The sequence below is a fragment of the Nicotiana sylvestris genome, chromosome 3 (genome assembly GCF_000393655.2).
Source record: "Nicotiana sylvestris chromosome 3, ASM39365v2, whole genome shotgun sequence".
Classification (NCBI taxonomy): domain Eukaryota; kingdom Viridiplantae; phylum Streptophyta; class Magnoliopsida; order Solanales; family Solanaceae; genus Nicotiana; species Nicotiana sylvestris.
The window spans coordinates 206049877-206068813 of record NC_091059.1 but is presented as its reverse complement, the minus strand read 5'-3'; the positions used below and the strand labels follow the sequence as shown (position 1 = coordinate 206068813).

The 18937-nt window shown below is 41.2% G+C and overlaps 1 pseudogene; it reads left to right on the top strand.

Moving 5' to 3' along the window:
- Window positions 1-18937, top strand: part of LOC138888604 (exonuclease 1-like) — a 102729-nt pseudogene that overhangs the window by 8674 nt on the left and 75118 nt on the right.

Sequence of the window (18937 nt, the reverse complement as noted above, 5' to 3'; positions counted from 1 at the left end):
GCTTAGTGAGTAAGGGTGGTGAAGACAAGTATGCCTTTAGTTTCCTTAGGGCGTCGACACATTCCGAATTCCATTGAAGTCCATTGTCTTTCCTTAATACATTAAAGAATTTGTGGCATCTATCCGATGACCGTGAGATGAACCTTGATAAGGCGGCTATCTGTCCTGTCAGCTTCTGCACCTGCTTTTTGCTGGTCAACGTTTCGGGTATTCCTTCAATTGCCTTAATCTGTTTTGGGTTGACCTCAATGCCTCTTTGGGATACCAGGAAACCGAGAAACTTACCCGAACTTACGTCGAAGGTGCATTTTTCGGGGTTCAGCCTCATGCCGTACCGTCTTAGTATATCGAAGGCCTCCTTCAGATGATCGATATGGTCTTCTTTCCTTTTCGACTTAACCAGCATATCGTCGATGTATACTTCCATTGTTCTACCGAGTTGGTTTTTGAACATTTTGGTGACCAATCTCTGATATGTCGCCCCCGCATTCTTTAGCCTGAACAACATCACTTTATAGCAGTGTATTCCCTGGTGAGTGATGAAAGTGGTTTTCTCCTGGTCTTCTTCTTCCATGAGGATCTGATTGTAACCTGAATAGGCATCTAAGAAGCTTAGCAACTCGTGCCCTGCTGTTGCGTCGATGAGCTGGTCGATGTGTGGCAATGGAAAAGAATCTTTCGGACATGCCTTGTTTAGATCTGTGAAATCTACACACATCCGCCACTTTCCATTCTTCTTTTTCACCATGACCACATTGGCGACGCATTGAGGATATTTTGATTCCTGGACCGAACCATTCGCGAGCATCTAACGGCTTCGTTGATAGCAGCGTTGAACTTCCTTCTCATTTGTTGCACCAGCGGATATAGGGGATCGACATTTAGCTTGTAGGTGGCGATATCTTTTGGGATGCCTGGCATATCTGCGTGGGAAAAGGAAAACAGATCAGCATGTTCAGTCAAGATCTTGTGAAACTTAACTGGTTTCGAAAGGTTGTTCCCGATATAAGCCTCTTTTGTGCGGTCCTTGCCGTCCAGCAAGGCGGGATCAAGATTTTCTATCGTTTATTCGGATGCTTCCACGATGTCGGGTTCCTTGATAACGTCTGTCCGCACGTCAAGTATGACTCCCGACATTACTGATTGCCATGCTTCCGCACTCGGGCCTTTGAGTTGGTGGGTGTATGCGCAATCTTGTTGTGGCGCCTACTATCGCTTTTAGTCTGACATCTCCTTTCCCTGCCATTGTTAGTTTACACAAAGCTAGGAAGAGGTGGTTATCCTTTGAAGAGTCTAGATGAGACTAAGATCTTAGCTAAAGAAATCCCCACAGATGACGCCAAATTGTTTGACCAAAAGATATTGAAACCTTTTTGATTAAATCTATTAAGAAAGTTGAAGGGGTAAATCTTAGCCAAGTATAATAAGATCTAGCTTGAAGGAGGCTAAGAATGAGCAAAATGAATAATATTTCTCTGTATTTCAGAGAAGGACGACAAATTGTAAATATGATCGCTTTAAATGTAGAGGGATTTTGCAACAGATATTCTCAGCTTCAGGTAAAAGTCGTATATAGATTTTAGAATTGTGATCCAAAAAACCTCCCCCTTTTATAGAGTGTTCGGTTCCCTTTTATAGGGGACAATTTCCCTTCTTACTCTCAAAAGAAAAAAGTACAACTTAAAGAATACTCTAGAGACATATTCCCATTATTTCCTATCATGCTAACACGACTACAAACGTCGTACGTTCTCTAGCCACTGTTGATCGTCGTTCATCATGACGATCCTTAAGAAGCAACATCGTAGGGAGCTCGCTCTCTGCTACACTTGGTTTCGGTCGTGGTCGTACAAATTTCGACCCATACAATGCCGTTGAGCTCTTTCAGGTACTATTTGTTCGCTTGTAGTCATAGTTGTTAGTTATAAGTTTCCATGATGAAAAATAATATATTACAGTTGATGTAGGATCACAAAGAATGAAGGAAATAAAGAAGCAGCACTGGTCAGAAATAGATCAAGGAACATGACTGTATGGGTCCAAATTTGGCAACATCGATAACTGTTAAGTAAGGCATGGAACGAGGCTACTATAACACGATGTTTGATGGTCGTTGTGGCAAAGGACGACGACCAAGAGCGGTCAGCCTAAATGAGACATTAATGATAGTTTAAACTTGGAGGGAGACAGTTAGAATATGCTTTTTGAATATTCTTTATGTTGTACTTTTTAGGGTTTCTTGAGAGAGTGTCTCCTATTAAGAGGAAGAGTTAGTAAAGAAGATGGGATCCTGGGAAAAAAGACAAGAGAACACTCTGTAAAAGATTTATCTGAAAGAATATACTAGAGTGGCCTTATTCATTGATTGCATAACAAAAAGCATACATTGTTGTTCTATACTAACAAGATCCCAAATCGTCTGATACCTTTTTTCTTTCTGCACTATTGTCAGGGGAAGAAACTCTCCGAAAGATCACAATAACTGGGTAGTAACTTCTTTTGATTACGTTAGCCACATTTATTCAGATCCATTGCACATTAATGTCACTACATTTATGAGTATCTAATCAGTCAAATATATTAATTACTGTCTTTCATCTTGTCTACTTCAGTTATTATCCTTAACTAAGATTTACTCCTATTCATCCTTAACTAAGATTTACCCCTCTTCTCATCATTAATTGGTTTAGTCAAAAGGTTTAACACATTTTGGTCAAACAATTTGGCGCCGTCTGTGGGGATTTCTTTAGTTGAAATTTTAGTTTTATATAGATCGTAAAATGAGATAGCCATCTTTTCCTAGCTTTGCATAAAATAACAATGGTAGGAAAAAGGAGATGCAAGGTTAAAAGTGATAGTGAGTGTCACAACCAACATCCTGGACACCATCAACGAAGACGGTAGGGAAAACAATGAAAACGTGACACCAACCGGTTGTGAGCACGTGATTTTTGCCTTACGAAAAAACTACTCCAAAATAAAATCAAAAGATAAAATAAATTTCTTTTACTGTGTAATTTTTGGATTTGCGTGATGCTAAATACTTGTGTTAAATCCGTAAGTGTTTACTTTGTCATAATAAAATGAAAAAATAAAATAAAATACATGTTGCATGCATATAGGATTTAATTATGCATTTAAAAGATAATTTAAATAAAATCACAAAAAATATGCAATAGTTCTATTTTAAATATTCCATTGTGTGATTGATGTCTTGTCTATGTGTTAAATAATTGTTATAGAATAATTAATATATTTTGTGAATTTAAAATTTGTTTTACAATTAAAATTAGAATTTTAAATTAGAAAAAATGAAAAAATATATATATGTATATACAAAATCGGACCTGGATTAAAATCCAGGCCCAAAACATTTTAACCCCACAGCCCAATCCTTTAGCCCAGGTCCGGACCAAGCCAGACGAACCAAAACGACAGCGTTTGGTCGTGGCTTCTCAGAAACCGTTGGATCAAATCCAACTAACGGCTGAGATACACTACCCTTACCCGTAACCCGTAACCCGACCTTTTGACCCAATACAGGCCGACCCTGAACTTAGACCAAACGACGACGTTTGGTTAAGTGGATTGATCCTGGCCCTTCATCTTACTTGATCGGACGGATAGCATCAATCCACCCCACCCCTATATAAGTCCCAAGCCCTACCCCGGCCCCTAACTGAACACCCCCCTCCTCTCACTGTTCATCATCTTCCTCAGACCCTCCCACCTAACCCTAGCCGCCCTAAGACCCCAAAGCCTGAAACCCAGCGGCATCAACGCCGCCGGTCACCAAAATAACACCCTAGGACCTCCTGAACATCCTCTACACGAATATGACCTTAGTTTCCTTTGAATCAGGCCCCAACTCTTCGAATCTTAAATCGAAGGTTGGCCTGAAAACCTGATCTTCTCCGATGGCTTCCAAAATAACACCACAACTTCCCCTAGATACCTTCATCATGGATCTGTTAGTTGCATGGTTCGAATCATACTGGAACTACTCGAATCTTCATTTGAAGATTCGAGTACAACCTGACCTTATCCCAACCTACTTCAAACCCACACCAGTTACCCCCTGACCTCCCTCGTGCCTAGAACATCTTTGGTTTCCCTCGAATCTAACCAGAAATGAGTAAATCCCAAATCGAACTTTCAAGAACCCTAAAATACCAAACTTTTGGATTCTGTCCAGATTGAATAAAGATTGAGGTTTTAATCGACCTTAGTCGAAGTATTTTCAGTGGAAAATACTTCGACTAAGGTCTGTTTGATTTCAAACAAAATCCAAATCCAAGTCGAGTTGAGTTCAGTTGAATTTAAAGGTTCAGAGGTACTTTTCTATTTCTGTTTGCATATTCTGTATGTATTTTTGTTTAATAACTTGTTAATTTTTTTTATATTTTTTGTTTTGATTAATTCTGTCATTTTTGTCTCATGCCCGTCTATATGATCAAAATATGAAACTGTTTCTATTGGTTGTGATTGTTCATAATGTAAGTAATCGACTCGATTAAGTTCGTCGATTAGTTATATTATGAATTTTCATTTATGATAATGCTAATAAAAACAGTCTGCTTTTATTATTCTAGACTGATTATGGACAAATGTTGTAAATAGTTTACTGATTAATACTCGTCAATTAAATCATGTTTGTTTATGAGTCAGTGAATTCAAATGTATGCTGTATATGTTGTTTTCTGAACAGGGCATTGTCAGTATATTGACAATGTTCCTATGTATGTTTGATCTTAGTTCAATGATGAAATTCAGTTTGACTTGCTACGTTGAATTCAGTATAATTTGTTGTGATATTAGGTTTAATTTCAATTTCACAAATGTTGGTTAGATACCATTGTGTTAGAAAAGTGCATTCTTAGTCAAGATTCAGTCCAGAACTTGATAGGATTGGTTATAGCTGTTTAATTCAGAAGGATAATCGATTCTGAACAATCTTTAAAATCTGTTTTTTTATCAGATTCTGATTTCCTTGAGGAATGTAATTACAGAAGGATTTCAGTTCTATTTTAGAATGAAACAGTAGGGTAATGTGATAGTGTGCTTTCAATAATATGATAGTGTCTATAATTTAAGTAATAAAGGAGAACAAGGGATAATGGGGCTGCTGAAAAACAGGATAAATAGCACTTAGTTTTAAAATATTCAAAAGTAGTTTTAATGGAAAAACTTTCTGATTTTTAAAGGAGAAGAGGGTCCATCCAGCACTAAATTGTATAGGACCAGCCCTGTATAAATACAGGGAGCTGGACAGACTTTAGAGGCAGATTTTAGGAGATTGAAAGAGGAAAATCAAGCAGAAACAGAAATCTGAAAAGGAAGATAGAAAGAAAGGAAAACAGAAACATTAAAACAGAATTCTACATCGGAAGTTAGTATTGAAGTTGATTCTGTGTTTAAAAATTGAATTTTTTTAGTCGGTTTTGTTCCAAGTCTCAGAATCAGAAATATCATTCTCTTCGTTAAATCTGTCCGGATTTGTTCAATATCGTTGTTCAGTTAAAAATCTGAAACTTCCTAAAAGTACTGTCACTGTGCATCTGGGTTCTTCGGGTCTTATTATTGCTCAAACCTGTGGAAAGACTGCTATTCCATTGATTTTGTTACTGCTGCTACTGCTGAAATTTACTCCTTCTACCTTCATTTTCAGGTACATATCCTTTTAAATTCTATGTTGGAAAGAGATTCAACATGACAAATAAACAAAGTTTGAATTGTAATACTGTCTTCTATTCATTTGAGTTCTTTAGTTAAAAATTTCAGCTTTGGTTTCATGCTGATAGTGAGTTCGAATCGATGGCTACAAGTTAATTGTATTATTTTTTTGAAACTCATATAAAACTTTGTAATAATGTTATCCATGTTAAATTTCATTAGTTTAGTTATCTATGAGTTGTGTAAATAGGAAGCATGGCAGAAAGTTGGCTTTACTTACATTTTTTGCGGTATTGTTAGATAGGTATAACATAATATGGAAATATCAAGGAAAATATGCTATCAGTTTATTTTGTTAGTTAATTAATTGTTGTTTAAAGCTAGATGATGATTGGTTGCAATTAGCTATCTTTTGGCATAACATTGGTTGTGTTCATAATCTATAGTTGAAAGACGAGTTAGTATAATCCGTTATGTTTATGATGTCAAATATGGTAAGTAATATTGTATGCAATATCATTTTATTAAGTCAGTTAGACTTGTTCTCTTTCTTAATAATAAAAGGGTTTAGGAACTTATACGATGCGAAAGTTAATGGTTGTAATAATTCACATAGATCTAGAATCAAATGGGTTTGATTACATATATAACTCAATCATAGGCATAATTAATTAAGTTAATTTCGTCTATTGGATCAAAACAAGTATATAAGAGTAAGATACAATTGCAAAACTTTATATCAATGGTAATTAGAATAGAACTTGCACTAATTAATAATAATAAAGTTCTTGAAAATATTCTTTCCTTTATAATTTATTTTCAGTTTTAAATACAATTCATTCTTTGGCATATATATGTTTTATAATTGTCAAAAATAGCATTAATCATATTTTTATCCTTTCACTGAGAGTTTGAATAGTCTTGGGATGAACATAATTAATATTCGGAAATTATAGTCAACGGGCAATATTTAAAATTTGTGAATTTCTTTTAAAAGAATTTAAAGACACCCCTTGAATATGAATTTCTCAGTATTTTCATATAAAATGTGTAGATACAACAAACAATTTGTGGAAAAATCTCTAATATCATTGCAAATATTTTGCGCAATTAGGGATACGTTCGCGTACTCAGATTATATTTTTAAAAGCAAAATTCGGATTATGCGTACGCGCAATTTCGAGCGAATATTTAATAAAAGGATTTTTTTTTTTTAAAAAAGGCGTTAAATTAATTTCATAAAAACCCGCGATGTGCGGTTCAATATTTAAGAAAAACAAATATTCTTGATTCAACACAATCTCAAAAAATGATTGCTTAATAAATATATTATCAAAAGTTATTATGTACACGTACGCGTGACACAAGTCCGCATTTTTATAACACGAATATACGTACGCGTAATTCGATTCAAGGAAGGGTCCTTAATCACAATAAGTAAAAGCGGTAGAAAAATCACGTAACAAAACATATTTAATAAAATCAAGATAATTAAGCCAATAATAAAAACAGTTAAGCGACCGTGCTAGAACCACGGAATTCGGAAATGCCTAACACCTTCTTCCGGATTAATAGAATTCCTTACTCAGGATTTCTGGTTCGCAGAATAATAAACAGAGTCATATTCTCCTCGATTCAGGGATTAAAATTGGTGACTTGGGACGCCTTAAAATTCCCAGGTGGCGACTCTGAAATTATTAAAATCCCGTTTCGACTGTCCTTTAATTGGAGAAAACTCACCACACGCCCCGCGGGCGCGGTTAAAAAGGAGGTGCGACACCGGTATGCCTAGGAGAGACGCTTCACCTCCTCCCCGCGAAAGCGTAACTGCTTCGCGTGAAAAGGAAGCCTCCACGTCTACAATAGGAGAGGCACCACTGGCGGTAAAAAGGCCATTGGAAGAATGGCTAACAAACACTCTGAACAACATACTTGACAAACCCGCTCAAAGGGAAAATAGAGACATTGCACACGTAGATATCACAACCACTGGCGAACAAGACGCCCCCGAGTAGGTAACATTCATACCACTGTTGACGCAGGTAATGACGCACTCGCAGCCATTCTCAAGAAAATGGAGGAAATGGAAAATGAGAATAAGACACTCCATGACCAGATGAAGGAGCATCAGGAAAGGGTCGATAAAATACCAGGCGCCCAAAAGTTGTTACCGAAACGAGACGTTGGTCGATTCATTGAGCAACCGTACAACGATGAAGCAACCCCCCACGTTATACCTAAAACCTTCAAAATGCCACCATACCTGAAAATATATGACGGTTCTACATACCCAGAAGATCATATCATCCACTACGTCATAGCTGTAAAAGGCAAAGATCCTTCGAAAAAACAAGTACCATTAGTGCTACTAAAAAAATTCGGCAAAACCCTAACAGGGGGAGCCGTAACCCGATACTCACAACTACCGGCACGGTCAATAACAACGTTCGAGGAAATGGAGGACAAGTTCGTCACCGCTCATGTAGGAGCTAAAAAAGCAAAAGCTAGGATAAACGACATATTCGCTGTTAGGAAGACGTCCGACATGGACTCAATAACTTCCTAGCTCGGTTTAACATGGTGAGAATGAGCCTACCGAATGTATCAGAGGGGATAACAGTAGCGGCCTTCCAGAACGGGTTGAGCAGGAATGGGTCGAGGGCAACCAGGAAGCTATTAAGCAGGCTCATGAAATACCCTCCCACTACTTGGGATGAAATCCACAATGCCTATTGCGCCGAGGTAAGGGCCGACGAAGACGACCTCAATGGCCCGATCCAATGGCTGACGTCAGTTCAAGTAGAAACAAGGAAGGATCATCGTAATGACGGTCGAAGGGATCAGTTGGGTCCCCGTCTCGGCCGAGATAGACATCAACCCTACGTCACAACATCCATCCCTCCTCCCCTGCAGAACACGGACGGTCCTCCTCGGAATACCGCGACACAACGAAATGAAAGAGGTATGCCTCGACTCTTATCTGCTCACAATTTTTGTGTTTCCCCCTCAGAAATAGTGTACGCACTGGAGAAACTTGGCACGAAGGTACAATGGCAGCAAAAAATGAAGTCCGATCCAAGTACTCGGAAGTCGAACATCCTCTGCGAATTCCACCATGAATGAGGTCACAAAATCGAGGACTGTATAGGTATGCGGTAGGAGGTAGTGAGAATGTTAAATCAGGGACACCTGAGAGAATTGATGAGCGACCGAGGACGAGCCAACTTTGCCCGCGGACGCGAGCAACCCCAGGGACCTCCAAAACTGCCCTCTCCCGCTTGTACCATACAAATGATAATATCATCTTCGACAAGTCAGATACCGATGGTTTGTCTTTCCTCACTACGATGTCATTACTTTACGTATTATAGATATTAATGTGAAAAGAATAATGGTGGAAAACAAAAGCGGCAGGTGTATTATCCATCCTCGAGTCCTCGCGCAGATGAGGCTCAGAGATAAAATAGCAACACGCTTCATAACACTAACATGTTTTAATAATATAGTCGAGCGAACTTCTGGAGAAATAGTGCTACCTGTCCTAGCCGGAGGAGTCACCCTTGAAACAACGTTTCACGTCAAGGACCAAGACACAACCTACAACGCCATCATAGGGCGGCCATGGATACACGTCATGCGAGCCGTCCTGTCAAGTCTCTATCAAGTAATCAAGTTTCCTACTCCATGGGGGATATTCAGCATCCGGAGCGAGCACCACACCGCACCGCACAAGAATGCTATCGCATCGCCCAGGATTGCGCACACACCCAACAACTAAAGGGAGCGAACGTGGAGGCATAACAATTAACGACGTTGGGAACCAAACTCAAGGCGCAAACAGATATTATCAAAGATACTGATATCGTAGAGGCCGCTGAGTCGACCATAGAAGATCTTGACCCTGTCTGACTAGATAGCAACGACAACACAAAAAAGGCCTATATCGGACACAATCTCCCAAAACTAGGTATATTTCATAAATTCTTAACTAACAATGCCGACATGTTTGCCTTCTCCCATTCAGATATGCCGGGCATTCCGAAAGATATCGCTACACGTAAGCTGAACGTCAACCTGCTATATCCGTTGGTGTGACAGATGATGAGAAGGTTCAATGCTACAATAAATGAGGTCATCAACATTGAAGTTGATAAGCTACTCGTCAATGGTTCTATCCGAGAATCAAAATATCCCCAATGAGTCGCGAATGTGGTCATGGTAAAAAAGAAAAACGGAAAATTGTAGATGTGCGTCGATTTCACGGACCTAAACAAGGCCTGCCCGAAAGACTCTTTTTCACTGCCCCATATCGACCAACACATAGATGCAATAGCAGGGCACGAACTGCTGAGCCTTTTGGATGCCTATTCAGGTTACAACCAAATCCTCATGGAGGAGGAAGACCAGGAGAAAACCACGTTCATTACTCATCAGGGAACATGCTGCTACAGAGTCATGTTATTCGGATTAAAGAATGCGAGGGCGACATACCAAAGGTTGGGCACCAAAATGTTTAAAGACCAACTCGGCAAAACGTTGGAGGTTTACATCGATGACCTGTTGGTCAAATCCAACAGGAAAGAGGACCACATTGACCGCCTTACAGAGGCCTTTGGCATATTAAGACGATATGGAATGAAGCTAAATACCGAGAAGTGCGCCTTTGGCATAACCTCAGGCAAATTCCTTAGTTTCTTGGTATCACAAAGAGGCATTGAGGTCAATCCAGACCATATCAAGGCCATCGGAGGAATACCCGAAATACTAACCAGCAAAAAACAGGTACAAAAACTGACGGGCTGGATAACAGCCCTGTCAAGGTTCATCTCACGGTGATCCGACAGATGCCATAAATTTTTTAACGTGCTAAAGAAAGACAATGGGATCCAGTGGAATTCAGATTGCATCGAGGCCCTGAGAAAACTAAAAACGTACTTGTCCTCTCCACCACTACTCGCTAAGGCAGATCCCGGCAAATGCCTCTTGATCTACCTGGCCGTCTCAGAAGTCGCGGTAAGCGCAGTTCTGGTCCGCAGAACACAAGTACGCAATCCCTGATTTATTATATTAGAAAACCTTGATTGATGCCAAAACGAGGTATCCCCACCTCGAAAAACTGGCTTTGGCATTGGTCATAGCTTCACGAAAGCTTAGACCGTATATCCAATGTCACCCCATATCAAGGGTGACGATTTTCCCCCTTAGAAGCATCCTACATAGACCCAAGTTGTCGGGAAGATTGGCCAAATGGTCTACAGAATTGAGCGAGCATGATATAACCTATCAGCCGCGAACATCGATAAAGTCGTAGGTACTCGCTAACTTCGTCGCCGACTTCAGTGCCGAAATATTTCCCGAGGTCAAGCAGGAAGTCTTCTCACTCCCCATGGGCAACCCGACCTATGGTTCCTCTGCACCGACGATGCATCTAATGCGTCGGGATCTGGACTGGGACTCGTACTTGAAGTCCCAACAGGCAAAAGTAATTCGTCAGTCCATATGGTGTCCTGATATGACTAACAACGAGGCCGAGTATGAGGCCGTACTTGCAGGATTGAAATTGGCCCTCAAATATGGTGCACGATGAGTCGTCCTCAGGTGCGACTCACAACTCGTCGTAAACCAAGTTAGTAGGACTTTCCAAATCAAGGAACAAAGGCTACAAAAATACTGTGCAGAAATCCATAAGCTACTGCCAGAATTCGATGAATGCCGACTCGATCAAATACCCTGGGCGCAAAACATTGAAGCAGATGGCCTCGCTAAACTAGCATCAGCAACCAAAAATACAACCAAGGAAAATGTGGTCACCCTCCTCCATTCGTCAATAGACTAAGTAGAGTTACATTCTATAAATCTAACTTAGGATTGGTGCAACCGCATCATGACATATTTGCAGGAAGGAACACTTCTGCAAGACAAAAAGGAAGCCAAAAAGCTTCGAATACAGGCGGCCAGGTATAGCCTCATAAACCACGATCTTTACAAAAGGACGTTCGGCGGCCCTTTTGCTAAATGCCTAGGACCAAATCAAATAAGGCGTGTGCTCAAAGAAGTACACGAAGGTCACTACGGTGCCCATACAAGCAACCGAGCCCTCGTCAGATGCCTCATACGGGCAGGATACTACTGGCCCATTATGAAAAGGGAAGCAACGGATTACGTCAAGAAATATGAGCAATGCCAAAAGTACGCACAAATGATACACCATGCGGGCAAACTCTTGCACTCCGTCACTTCACCATGGTCGTTTATCAAATGGGGAATGGACATTGTCGGACCCCTCCCAAAAGGTCGAACACGCTTCCTTTTAGTTTTAACTAACTACTTTTCCAAATGGGTGGAAACAGGTGCATTCACCTAAATACACGAACAAGAAGTCATCACATTTATATGGAAAAATATCATATGCCGCTTCGGCATCCCCAAAGAAATCAGCTGCGACAATGGGCCTCAGTTCATCGAAAAAAAAACGACCGAGTTCTTCGAAAAATGGCGCATCAAGCGAATACTCTCCATGCCATACCATCCTGCTAGCAACGGTTAGGCATAATCCTCCAACAAAACAATATTGAATATACTAAAGAAAAAGCTTGAGGACGCCAAAGAGCTATGATTGGAAATGCTACCAGAAGTATTATGGGCCTACCGCACCACGCCAAAAACCAGCACAGACGAAACACCATATTCATTAATCTACGAAACTGACGCCATCATACCTGTTGAGGTCGGAGAACCCAGCCTGAGATACTCTAATGAGAGTGGACCAAACAACGACAAAAACAGAATACAAGACCTGGACGAAGTAGAAGAATGGAAAGATATGGCTCATGTAAGGACGGTAGCTAAAAAACAACAAGCAGAAAGGTACTACAACAAGAAGGCCAAAATAAGACCACTCAAAGTCAGGGACCACATCCTCAAGGCCAAAACACAAGCAACCAAAAATCCAAAAGAAGGAAAACTGGGAACCAATTGGGATGGGCCATATAAAATCATAGCGGGAGCAAGCAAAGGGGCATTCCAACTAGAAACAATGGAGGGAAAACTACTATTCCCTCCATTTCATATTAAATGAGGTACTTTCCTTTTTAGTATGTTCCAAAATAAATGACACATTTCTAAATTTGGAAATAATTCAACTTTAAACTCTTTCATTTTACCCATTTACCCTTAATGATAAGCTTTTATAGCCACACAAATGTCATGGACCCACAAAATTTTTACCCCTTAAGCTTTTAAGACCACAAGTTCCAAAAGTCTTCTTCTTTTGCCTTAAACTTCGTGCCGAGTCAAACTACCTCATCTAATATGAAACGGAGGGAGTACAAAACAACTGGAATGTCGCCCATCTCAAATACTTTCACTTCTAAAAAATGACGCCACCCAAGTCGTACTCTTTTTCCCTCATTCGGGTTTTGTCCTAATTGGGTTTTCTCGGGGAGGTTTTTAACGAGGCAACAAGGGGAACGTCTTGAAGTTCAAAGTATAATTCATCGCCCCGCCTACCGATAATATCTCCAGACCGAACAATGAAGGGGCTAGATACAAGGAAACTTCTCCAATGTGTATGAAACTGACATGTACAATACTTCAATAAATGAAATAAAGCAACATTTTACTCAACATTTATCTCTCCATCGATCTCCGTTCGTAATCAAGAGTTCGACCTCGATCGAACCACAACGGGTTAACATTTTGACAAGCTCGAAATAACACCCCTACGGCCAAGGGCCATCTCCAAGATAAAGAGTTCGACCTCGATCGAACCACGACGGGTTAACATTTTGACAAGCTCGAAATAACACCCCTACGGCCAAGGGCCATCGCCACGATAAAGAGTTCGACCTCGATCAAACCACAATGGGTTAACATTTTGAGAAGCTCGAAATAACACCCCTAAGGTCAAGGGGCATCGCCAAGATAAAGAGTTCGACCTCTATCAAACCATGACGGGTTAACATTTCGACATTTCGAAATAACACCCTTACGGCAAAGGCCGTCACCAAAGATAATATCTCGACCTTGTTCGAAACACAACAGGTTAATATTTCGACATTAACTCGAAATAACACCCCTACGGCAAAGGCCACCACCAAAGAAAGGGTTCGACCTTGCTCGAAACACAACGGGTTAACATTTCGACATTAACTCTAAATAACACCCTTATAACAAAGGCCATCGCCAAATAAAGAGTTCGACCTTGCTGAAAATCATTTAATAATCGATGTCACACAGATTACTTGACATTCGACGTCGCCCAAATCACTAAACTTGTTCGAGTTATTAAATGACGCGATTACCTACGGCAAAATACCACACAAGGATGGGTAGCCCAGACCCCCTCCCCCTCGTAACAAAAGAAAAGAGAGACACAACAAAAAAGTAACTGTTCAATTACAACTGATATATTACAAGAATGTTTTATAAAGGGCTCAAGGACGCCCTCATAAAAATAGCAAAACAAAAACAAATACAACCAAGTCCTATGCCACATCATCCCTCGTGGCATACTCCTCATTGTACCAAGAATCGGAGGCGAGCTTGTCCTCTGCCAGGTGTGCTGGGGTCATAACCGCACGCCTCACGAGCGGCAAATTCTTTAATATGCACCTCTCGAAGTTCCGCCTCAAACACCTTCCTATTGGCACGAAGAGACTTATACACGTCAAGTTGAGCTTCGGCATGAACCCACATCTCATATAAATCTCATGGCACGACAGGGTCAGCCGAAGTATGAGATGTAGAGGGTTGCAACCACCGTCGCACATCCTCTGCTTTCACAGTGGTAACTTGTTTGTTTAACACGGATAACTCCACCTCCAGATCTCGGATACGTCCCTCAGACCTCGCTACCTTAAGCGCAGACATCTCCGCCTCCTTGTCTCGTTCTGATCTACAAGCATGAAGGGCATCTTCCAAAGCAGCTACCTCCGAGATGGCAGCCGCCCTATCCCTTTTAGCATGAGCCAATCCATCAGCCTTAGCGGTCAGCTCGCCCCTAAGGTCGACAGCCTCCGCCGCCCTCTTATCAATCTCAACAGTTAAGGCGGCCATCTGCGCTTGAAGGTCGACGTTCTAGGCCATCACCTCCTTACTCATCTCGAGTTCTTCTTAATTGGCCTTAAGAGCCGCCTCAAGTTCGCTGCATTAGGAAATCGCCTGTATCAGGTCTTCATCCCGCTCTTTCAGCTCTTCGATTTTTTGCGCCAACCGTTTCTCCTTCTGCTTGAGCTCGTCACGGAACAATTGAAAATCATTATCCTGAGTGAAGAGATTGGCCAATGCACGATGTTTGGTATGGTATTCATTATATTTGGAGGCTACCCTCCCAAAAACGGCCGTCTTCCACCTATCTCGCCGATCGCGCTCAATCTCCATAAGGAGGGTCTGGTATGCAAAGCAAATTTAAAACAAGGAAGGGGTTAAGTATACAAACGAACCCAAAAATGAAAAAAAAGAGAAAAGCACCTACCGGCAGGTCCATGCCGGAAATGCTTCGCGATAACTATGCATCACTCATTGCCTTAAGTACCGTGCTCTCAGAAGCAGCGCACAAATGGGCAAACACTGATGCTGCCTGCTCGCAATTCGCAAACAAGTGATAATCCACATGAATGACTATGTGTCGATCGGGACCTTCCGTCCTTACTTCTACGTGAGTATGACGCTCCAAATAAGCTCGTACATCTTCTAGGTCGACATCCGACCCAAACCGTTATCCTCAACATGCTTAACTCTGCCTCCTCCAATGACAGACGATATGCCACCCTCGACGGATCGTACAGATCCCCCGCCTTGATATATTCCTTTGGTCCTGGGGGACTTCCTTGCCAAAATGGCATCCGCCATAAAAATGACACCTGTGCCTGATCCAAGCAAAGATGCCGCCCTCGAAGCATTAGTTCTATTTTTTCCAGTATCGGTGGCGATGACCTTCCCTAGCTCTGCCCTCCTCTCTTCCTCGATGGTGATTCATCACCATTAGAGGGATTATCCGTGAGGTGATAGACGGGTCAAGAAGAGATCTCCTTCCGTGCAATGACGTCATGAGAAGAGTCTCTAGTCGGTAAGGATTGAGCACGACCTCCTCGGACAGACTCAGCTAGGGCAAACTACATCCCTACTGATGCGATGGCCTGGCGAAATGCCGAGACTAGGTCCTTCTTCGTGGAAGCCCTACGACCTATCATCACGAAAAGGTCGTATCAATAAACGACAACAAACAGCCAAACAATAAACGACAACAAACAGCCAAAGGTTAAAGCAAAAGAAACACTTACCGGATGGATTTTTCGGCCCAAAGCGTTTGAGGAAAGTGGGCCAATCTCGAGTCCCCACTACATAAGGAAGTACGCGAGATACCCAGTCCTCGATACCTACAATGGGAAGAGGTTCACGTCTCACAACTACATAGGAAAGCCACGAATAATTACAAATTAGAAAGAACGAAAGTAAACAACGAGTACTAACACCTACGGTTATGATTCCACCATTCTGGGAATCCAGCGGTGTCCGACACTAGGTGCTCGATTCTAATGAAGAAGTACTTGTGCCAAAATTTGCGGCTCACACGATCGTCTGTTTCGACCACCAACCCCCTGGTCCTACAATGCTGCAAGTGTATCATGTTGCCCCTATGAAAACTCGGGGAAAATAAGTGTAAAAGGTGATGAAGACCAACTTCACACCCCGCCAACTCCGCATACTTCATCAATACTAGAAATTTTTATACGTATATGGAGATATCTGCGTCGGGAAGACCTCGTAGAACCGATAGAATTCCTCCACCAGCGGAAGAAGAGAGAGGGTGTGACCGATCACAAAGAGATATACGTAGAACGCACAATATCCCGGTCTATGGACCTCCAAAAAGTCCCTCCCATCCGGAATCATTTCAACGTGGGGAGGAATGTTGTACGTAGACCGGAGGCCATTTATGTAAGCCCGCTCAGTCTTAGAGACCACCGAAACAGGGGAAGCTACAGGTTCTTTATGAAAGTCATTCTAGAACATAAGGTTTCTTGGGAGTATCTCCTCTACGGTAGGAAAACTGTCCTCTTCCTCAACTGCCATTTCCTCGCCACCAGAAGGAGGTGCCATGGATAACGAAGTGGCGTCGGAAATTTCTTCGTGTACCAGAAGTCGCAAGTGCGGTAGGTCATGAGGTGCAGGTGCGGTCCCAAGACTTTAAGTGGAAATCGCAGAAGCGGTTGGTTAGATTGCAGAAGCGGTACCACAGAAGCGGTAAAAGGGCTGTAGGTGCGGAATCCCTGGGCAAAAAAGTATATAAGTTCCCCTTCACAAAATTTGGGCTATTTTTCACCATTTTTATTTGGGATTGAAGCTTTTTGGGAGATTTTGAAGAGGGAATTCAAGGGAACTTCGTGGAGGTAAGATTCTTGGAACTAAAACTCATTCTATGGTGATATTTTACTGATTAGACATGGAATTTATGGAAGATAGTGGTTAAAATTGGGGGTTTAGGGTTTGAAATTGGAGACTTTGATTTGATGATTGAGGGGTCATTTGTGGTCGGATTTTGATGTATTTGGTATGTATGAACTCGTGAGAGAGTAAGGATTATAGTTTTGTGATTTTTATCGAAATCTGAGGCATGGGCCCGAGGTTCGAGTTTGGCTAATTTCGGGATTCTTGATGTAAATTGATTATTTTCGCATTGGCTTCGTTGCCTTAGCATATATTGATGTTATAATTCTGATATTTGATAGATTCGATGCAAGTTGAGGTTGAGTCGAGAGGCAAGGGCGTCGCGTAGTAGTATTTCATCCTGTTTGAGGTAAGTAACCATTGTAAATCTTAACTTGAGGGTATGAAACCCCGAAATTTCGTACTGTTTTGATAAATGAGGTGCCACACATGCTAGGTGAAAAGCGTGTGGGCGTGCACCCGTAGGGATTGTGAGTTGGTCCGTCCCGTGGCGACTTTATAGTTGCATATTTTGATATACCCTATATGATATCCACGTGTTTTAGAAATTGGTTTGTTAATTTTGGCTGAATGCCATGTTTGGGGCCTTTGTGCCGACCTGTTTAGACCCTTAGGGGTATTTTTACTACTTTCCTCACTTTATTTGATTTGAAAGCATATTCTCAGTCATGTTTTACATGTTTATTGTTTAAATCCGGTTTTATCACTCTATTTCTTAATATATGAAAACTGTTGGGATGAGTTTCCCTGATTTTCACTGATATGCCCGAGTGGCCGTGAGGTTAATACTGAGAGAGGTTGAAGACCTAATGGTGAGGATTATATATATATGTAATGGATTGGACTGCACGTCACAACGATATTATATATTGATCGGGCTGCACGCCGCAGCGATAGACATATGGATCGGGCTGCACGCCGCAACAATAAATATTGGATCGGGCTGCATGCCGCAACAATATGACTCTTGGGCTGTAGGAGCCCCTCCGAAGTCTGCACACCCCTAGTGAGTGTAGTCAACTATAAACTATGGATCGGGCTGCACGCCGCAACGATTATTATTATTATTATGAGATATCTATGGAACCGGAGTGCTGAGTGTTAGTACTGATTGACGAGAGTTGAGTCACGAGTAACTGAGAGGCTTGCTCGTGAGGCTATACTTATGAGTGATACCTTGACCGAGGGGCTTGTTTATGACATTTTTACTGCTTTCACTCTTCTTTTATACTGAGCCTCTGTTGAAAGATGTTGAATAAATGTTTTTCAAAGGATTTTTAATTGAAACTGGTGTTTTTTTATGAGATAACTGGCTATTGAACTGCAAATTTTGACTTGATATTTCTGTGGAGATTTCTTATATGATTTTAAATGCTCGTCACTGCACTCAGACTTTATTTACTTAGTTACTTACTAGGTTGGCATACTCACGTTACTCCCTGCACCTTGTGTGCAGATCCATGTGCCCGAGCATTAGAGCGAGAGCTTCCAACACTCTCATAGTCGTACCTAGAGATCGCAAGCTAGCTACACGTCGTTTGCAGCCCTGCCTTCATCCTTCCTATCTTAGTATTTTGTTATTTCAGACTATTTTGTATTATTCAGACATTGTTTTGGTTTTATTTAGAGGCTCATGACTAGTGACACCGAATTCAGGCTGTGTTAGTATATTTTGTACTAGTTTTCACATATTTTTGTTGATTTATATATTACATACGAAGAATTTGAGACTTAATCAATTTTAGGAATTGATTTTATAAAAATAATTCGATGTGGTAAATGTTGGATTGGCTTGCCTAGTACAGTGATAGGC